The 6,362-nt window shown below is 34.3% G+C and overlaps 1 long non-coding RNA gene and 1 pseudogene across 3 annotated transcripts; both read left to right on the plus strand.

Moving 5' to 3' along the window:
- The first annotated feature begins 514 nt into the window (after positions 1-514).
- On the plus strand, positions 515-1,839 carry LOC104711594 (uncharacterized). Of its 2 annotated transcripts, XR_755357.3 has the most exons (4): positions 527-842; positions 954-1,193; positions 1,305-1,462; positions 1,641-1,839. It is a non-coding gene; the product is annotated as an uncharacterized LOC104711594 (long non-coding RNA). The 2 variants fall into 2 exon arrangements; XR_755358.3 differs by lacking the exon at positions 954-1,193 and having other exon boundaries at positions 515-842.
- A 999-nt stretch (positions 1,840-2,838) lies between these two features.
- On the plus strand, positions 2,839-4,883 carry LOC104711595 (uncharacterized; annotated as a pseudogene). The gene is made up of 7 exons (XR_015565489.1): positions 2,839-3,162; positions 3,352-3,420; positions 3,511-3,599; positions 3,823-3,869; positions 3,953-4,033; positions 4,130-4,317; positions 4,425-4,883. The product of XR_015565489.1 is annotated as an uncharacterized LOC104711595 (transcript).
- The last annotated feature ends 1,479 nt before the right edge of the window (positions 4,884-6,362 follow it).

Raw genomic sequence — 6,362 nt, forward strand, 5'->3', positions numbered from 1 at the left:
GTTAGTTAAGCTTAAGCATATAAATTATAGTCCATCCTGCATGAGATGTCTCATGATGAATCTATACATTTGATCCTCCAGAGAACCATCGAGCTTGAACAAGGAACATCTCCGTTGGTGCCAAGTCAAGTGGCTCTTACAAGTCAAGATACATCTAGCGTAGGTCATAAGTTGCTGGTACGTTATTCATCCTGCATTCATGCTTATAAACTTGACTTCAGAGAACTTCTTTACTCTGTTGCTAGATATTATTTTGGATAGTAAGTTCATCCTAAGCTACTAAATTCTCCATTTATTGTGTGTTCGCGTGATACGGTGATAGGGAGGTCAGTGAGACACATTCCAATCATTAATCCAATCATAATCAATACAATAAAAGAAGAAGAATGCGTTGCATTCCTGGTGTGACACATCAGCCTCAACATTGAAGCTGGTGTTGACACCTCAGTAAAAACTTATAACCAATCAAATTATAATATTAATACATATCAGCTGGTTTTAGTCTTATGTGGACAAAGCAAAAAGTAAAACGATACGTTTATTCAATCGACGCTTGATTTCTTCTTCTTCGTCGCCATTTAGAGGAGATTGAGAGATGCAGCCTAATCTTTTTCCATTCAGTTTTGGGTAATCCATTTCTCTTCAATGGCAGAGATCTAAACGAACTTGGTTATGGTGCTGAATTCGACAGCTCTAGGGTTTTCTTCTTTCTCCCTTTCTTATTATCTCAGGGTAGTGATGGGATGGATTTGTCTAAGGTTGGTGAAAAATTCCTCGGCTCTGTTAAATCTATTATGTCGCTTGGTCTCTTACCTTCTGCTTCTTTCTCTGATCATCCTGAGGTAATTTCCAACTCATAACATCAATGGAGTTTGTTTTTAGGAGAATTGAAATTATTTTAAATGTGGAGATTAAAAGATCCATCTTTTAGTAAATTCTTGCATGTGTTGCAGTTGATGCTGTGGTTGCTGTCTTGCCACTATGTAAGCATTAATTTTTAAATCTCCATTTAGCTTTCTCGACAAAGGAACGAAATTGTCATCTCTACTACCATTTCTCCGACTTGAGAATTGAGAGATGGATGATAAACGTGTCTATGACTTTGGTAACTCTATAGTCTTTGGTTAACGCTTTCACTATGAAGCCGCAATACAAGTCACAAACCAAACCATAAGTGTTTAGTTAACCAAACCGTAAGTGTTTAATCTGAGTTTAGTCTAGAGCATAGTGTTTAATGTCTAGTAGATATCTCCTTTGGTTTAATGGTATTGAGAAGCAGTAACATGCTTTGCCTTATTACACAGGTGGGGTTCAAGATGTTCTTAGGGGTCACTGCATCAGTGACAAGCTGGGACGCAGATGAGGCTTGCTGCAGTATAATCTTGGAGGACTTCCCAATACTTGCCAAGGTCTTTACTACTGCAATGTCTTAAGTGGAGTCATTAGAGGAGCTTTGGAAATGGTCAGTCTCCTTTTTATTCCCATTTTCTTGTTACATAAATTGCGTTTTTTAAACTTCTCATCAAAACAGTCTCCCTAGAAACTTAAAAGAAACTTCTCTTACTCCTCAATTACCAAGTGTAGAAGAATATTTTTGGGCTGAGTGCTTATGTTCTTATATCCGTCTCCACAATGAACAGGTTTCGATGACATGGACGTGTGATGTTCTTCGAGGGGATGATGCTTATGAGTTGCAGGAGAAGCTACTGAAACAAGTCGCAGAGGAGTACAACGATGATGAACAATTTGTTCAAAATTACAATTTTGTGTGAGGGAACAAACTGAATGTAACTACAATGGACTACAATAAAACCCAATACGAGCCAACTTTTTTCTAAAGACCAAATAACCATTTAGCTTGTGATATGAGCGTTTAGTGGAGCAGCCGAGCAGCCGGTTGCTTCTATACCATATACACGATATACTTGTGAGTTGGTATCTATTTTTTCAAATAATGTTGGCCGACCAAACAAGTTAAAGATAGAAACTTCGATTAGTGTGGTTTGAAAAATTTGTGTGTACTCAATATGGTTTTAAAAATGTAAATATGTGTCTAAGCAAAAACAAAATTAAACATAGTGCATATAGTTAATGAAACGATATATGTATATTTATATGAAGCATTCATTGCATACGTCATTGAATTCTCTTTAACAAATACGTCCCAACTTAAATCTCACTTGAGAGCATACCATAAAATCGATATTATCTCACGCTCAAAAGTATTCATCATTTTCATTAATTCTTCTAATTCTACAGTTCAAGATATGCAAACATTAGCAAACAACAGTTAAAGAGAAATCAAAACATCTTCAGGCAATAATATAAATTTGCTAATGTATCTAAAAGATTTAAACCATTTTAATTTAATTATGATTGCACAGATAAAACAAATATAAAATGAAAAAATCATCCAAAAACAATCGGGTATCAACCTAGTACATATAATAATACTATAATTTCAATAACTAAATTTCTAAATTAATTCTAAAAAAAATACAAGAAATAAAAACTGATATGTGTTTACGAAATCGAGAAACTGAAAAAAGGATAACATAAGTAGAAAGAATTATTGAAATGTTATCCAAAAGTTGGTTTATTACTTATATCTATAAATCTTTTGAAAATTACTCAAATGTTTAGTGGTCTAGGTGTAATTACAATATACTCCTTGGTTTTTGTTTTTCGATTTTGAGTAAAAAATTAAAAAAAAAAATACACATCAGCAAATTAAAATATACATCATTTTCGATTTTCGAGGTCACTAATCAGTTTTATTTCAGAATCTACTCTTGTTTTTTCTTGTTTATGTTAAAGAAGGAAAACAAATAGTTTCGACTTCATAAACCCGAAAAAAAACATATTTACTCGAGATCATTGTCGATGGTGACGGTGTGGGCACTTCGGCGTAATTTTCGCCGGAAAGTTACTCGAGTAATATTGCCCATGACGAAACCAAGTCGTGACCGTCGTGACCGTCGTTCCCCTTCTTTGTCTGGCTCTTCTTCTCGTTCCAGCTTCAGATCCCGTTCCCGCTCTGGTTCGAGTCCCTCTAGGGTCTCTTTCGCGCTCCCGCTCCCGTTCTAGATCGCTCTCTTCATCTTCATCTCCTTCCCGGAGCGTCAGTTCTGGGAGTCGCAGTCCTCCACGCCGTGGAAAAAGGTTAGGGTTTCTTCCTCACTTTTTCCAATTTCCAATTTCCAATTTGATTCCTGTAATTAGGCTTTCATCCTTGTTGTGGGAAGAAGAAGTTTGTAAGAACGGAGGCTTTTGCAATTTAACCTATTTTTCTGGGTTTAGATATATCTAATCGTGACCTTGATGTTCTGATAAATCTTTTATTTCTTGCAGTCCTGCTGGACCTGCTAGGCGAGGTTGCTCTCCTCCTCCACAATCTAAAGGAGCCTCTTCACCTTCTAAGTAATTTCGAAACTCCTGTCTCGTGCACATAATTCATGTTTTCGTCAGATGCTTAGTTTTGCTGACTTTACAATCTAATTATGCTTTCAGGAAAGCTGCTCCTACTCAAGAATCTCTTGTTCTCCATATTGGTTCTCTTAGTAGGAATGTGAACGAAGGCCATCTGAAAGAAATTTTTGGTATGTTGATTGGTCTTTTGTGTGTTCCTCTGCTTGTTCTTATTCTATTACACCATAACCGAGTAGACAAGTGCTGTAGGCCTCAACTTTGATCCGTAGTGTATAGGTCATTACCTATTACTGGTATTGTGATTATTTTATTTGGGATGACTAGTTTGCTTGGTGAAGATGTTAAGTCTTAACTCGTCACGTTATTAATGGCTTGTTTTTTTTGAATTTTCAGGCAACTTTGGTGAAGTTATACATGTGGAACTTGCGATAGATCGAGCTGTAAGTTACTATTTCTTACTCTCTTTTGTTTACTAGTATCACTTGTTAAGAAAGTTGCTCATAATTCTTTTCCATTTTAATAGGTTAACCTTCCAAGAGGACATGCCTACGTTGAATTCAAGGCAAGAGCTGATGCTGAGAAACCGCAGCTGTTCATGGATGGTGTACGTCTCTTGCCAGATACAAACTGCTATATGTCTGTACTTAACATATTTGCTGAGAAGATTTATGCAAACTTTTTTTTTGTTTACTTAACGCAGGGCCAAATTGATGGAAATGTTGTTAAAGTAAGTTTTACACTACCACCTCGTCGGAAAGTATCTCCACCCCCTAAACCTCTCTCAAGTGCACCAAAGAGAGATGCATCTAAATCTGATAATGCCGGTGCTGAAATTGAGAAAGATGGTCTCCGTCTTCGAAGACGGTCTCCTCTTCCTCTAAGGAGAAGGTAATTCTATGTGGTACCCTAATTACGGCTGTAGTAATTGGATGATAGGAATTGCATCTTGAGAAATGTGGAGTTTTAATATATATTTTGTATTGGGCATGATTCAGGTCACCTGCAAGGAGAGTACGCAGTCCTCTCAGAAGATCCCCTATCCGCAGGCGTAGCCGATCCCCAATTCGTAGACCTGGTCGCTCTCGTTCAAGGTCCATCTCACCCTGCAGTATAGTGCAAAGTGAGAAGGATTTTGCTGACTCGTTTTTAGGGGCTCAACGTGAAGCTGCTGCTTCTTTTGGCGTTAACACTATTCTTCTTGAGAAATACATCACTCGACCTAGGCATATAGAAGTTCAGGTAGTTGCTCATTGCCATGATATCCAGGCAAAAATATCAACAATTGTTATTATATCTTTCTGTTATGGTGCATTGAAACCAATTTATTGTGTGTAGAAGGAAGACAGATATTATAACTTTAGTTTATATTTGGTTGAGTGATTGTTTAATAGTGGCTGAGTTATTGTTTAGTAATGGCTGAGTTATTTTTTAGTAATGGCTGAGTTATACAAAAAGTGTTGTTGGGGAGACCCAAACAATAATTATGTTTATTGTTAAAAATCACACGCGTAATAAATGAGATTTTAGCGATTTTTAATTTAAAAAGAATTAAAAATTTGAATTTGAATTTTAAATTTTCTTTTTTAATAAAAGTATTTCTCAAACAATTGATTGATATGGCTGAGTTATCGACATAAACGGCTGACTTATGAAATATTTGTAAACTAGAATTATTATAACTCAAAATTAAAATATAGAATGAAAAAATTAATATTACAATCATAATAAGCAATAAAAAATAATAATTATAGACAAATATTGATTTTTACACAGTCTGATCAAAATGTGTAAAACATTCAAAGCATGACATTTAGGGGTTAGGTTTAGGGTTAGGGTTTGGGTTTGAGGTGTAAGGTTCATATTTCCAACATTATGAGTTTTAATATAACAGTTTGGTTTTGGTTATGTTGTGTTTGGTTTAAGGTGGTAATTTGAATATACTAATATGATAACCATTTGAAAATTTGAAAATTTTTGAAATTACTTTTCGGTTATTTCCGGTTATGGGTTGGTTAGATGAATATATAACCATAAATAATTCAAATGTTATCCAAATTAGGTGGATTAACTTAGTATAACCGATAGCAAGCCGAATATAACCGTAATTAACCGAAAATAATAGAAAAAATAGTTTCTGGTTCGTTTCGGTTTGGTCGGTTATTTAGTCATTTTAATTTGAAGGTTGGCTGAGTTATGGTAACGTTATGGCTGAGTTATGCAACGGATATATTAATTTATTATATACCTTCTCGAGAATACAAAAAGTGTTGTTGGGGAGACGCAAACAATAATTATGTTTATTGTTAAGAACCACATGCGTAATAAATGAGATTTTAGCGATTCTTTTATTTAAAAAAAAAAATCAAAATTTGAATTTGAATTTGAATTTAATTTTTTTTTTAATAAAAGTATTTCTCAAACAATTGACTGATATGGCTGAGTTATCGACATAAACGGCTGACTTATGAAATATTTGTAAATTAGAATTATTATAACTCAAAAATTAAAATATAGAATGAAAAAATGAATATTACAATCATTATAAGCTATAAAAAGTAATAATTATAGAAAAAATTGATTTTTACACAGTTTGATCAAAATGTGTATAACATTCAAAAATATGACATTTAGGGGTTAGGGTTAGGGTTAGGGTTAGGGTTTGAGGTTTGGAGTTCATATTTCCAACATTATGAGTTTTAATATAACAGTTTGGTTTTGGTTATATTGTATTTGGTTTAAGGTGGTAATTTGGATATACTAATATGATAACCATTTGAAAATTTAATTTTTTTTGAAATTACTTTTTGGTTATTTCCGGTTATGGGTCGGTTAGATGAATATATAACCATAAATAATCCAAATGTTATCCAAATTAGGTCGATTAACTTAATATAGCTGATAGCAAGCCGAATATAACCGTAACTAACCGAAAA

Source organism: Camelina sativa, chromosome 9, assembly GCF_030686135.1.
Source record: "Camelina sativa cultivar CO46 ecotype springtype chromosome 9, ASM3068613v1".
NCBI classification, from domain to species: Eukaryota; Viridiplantae; Streptophyta; class Magnoliopsida; order Brassicales; family Brassicaceae; genus Camelina; species Camelina sativa.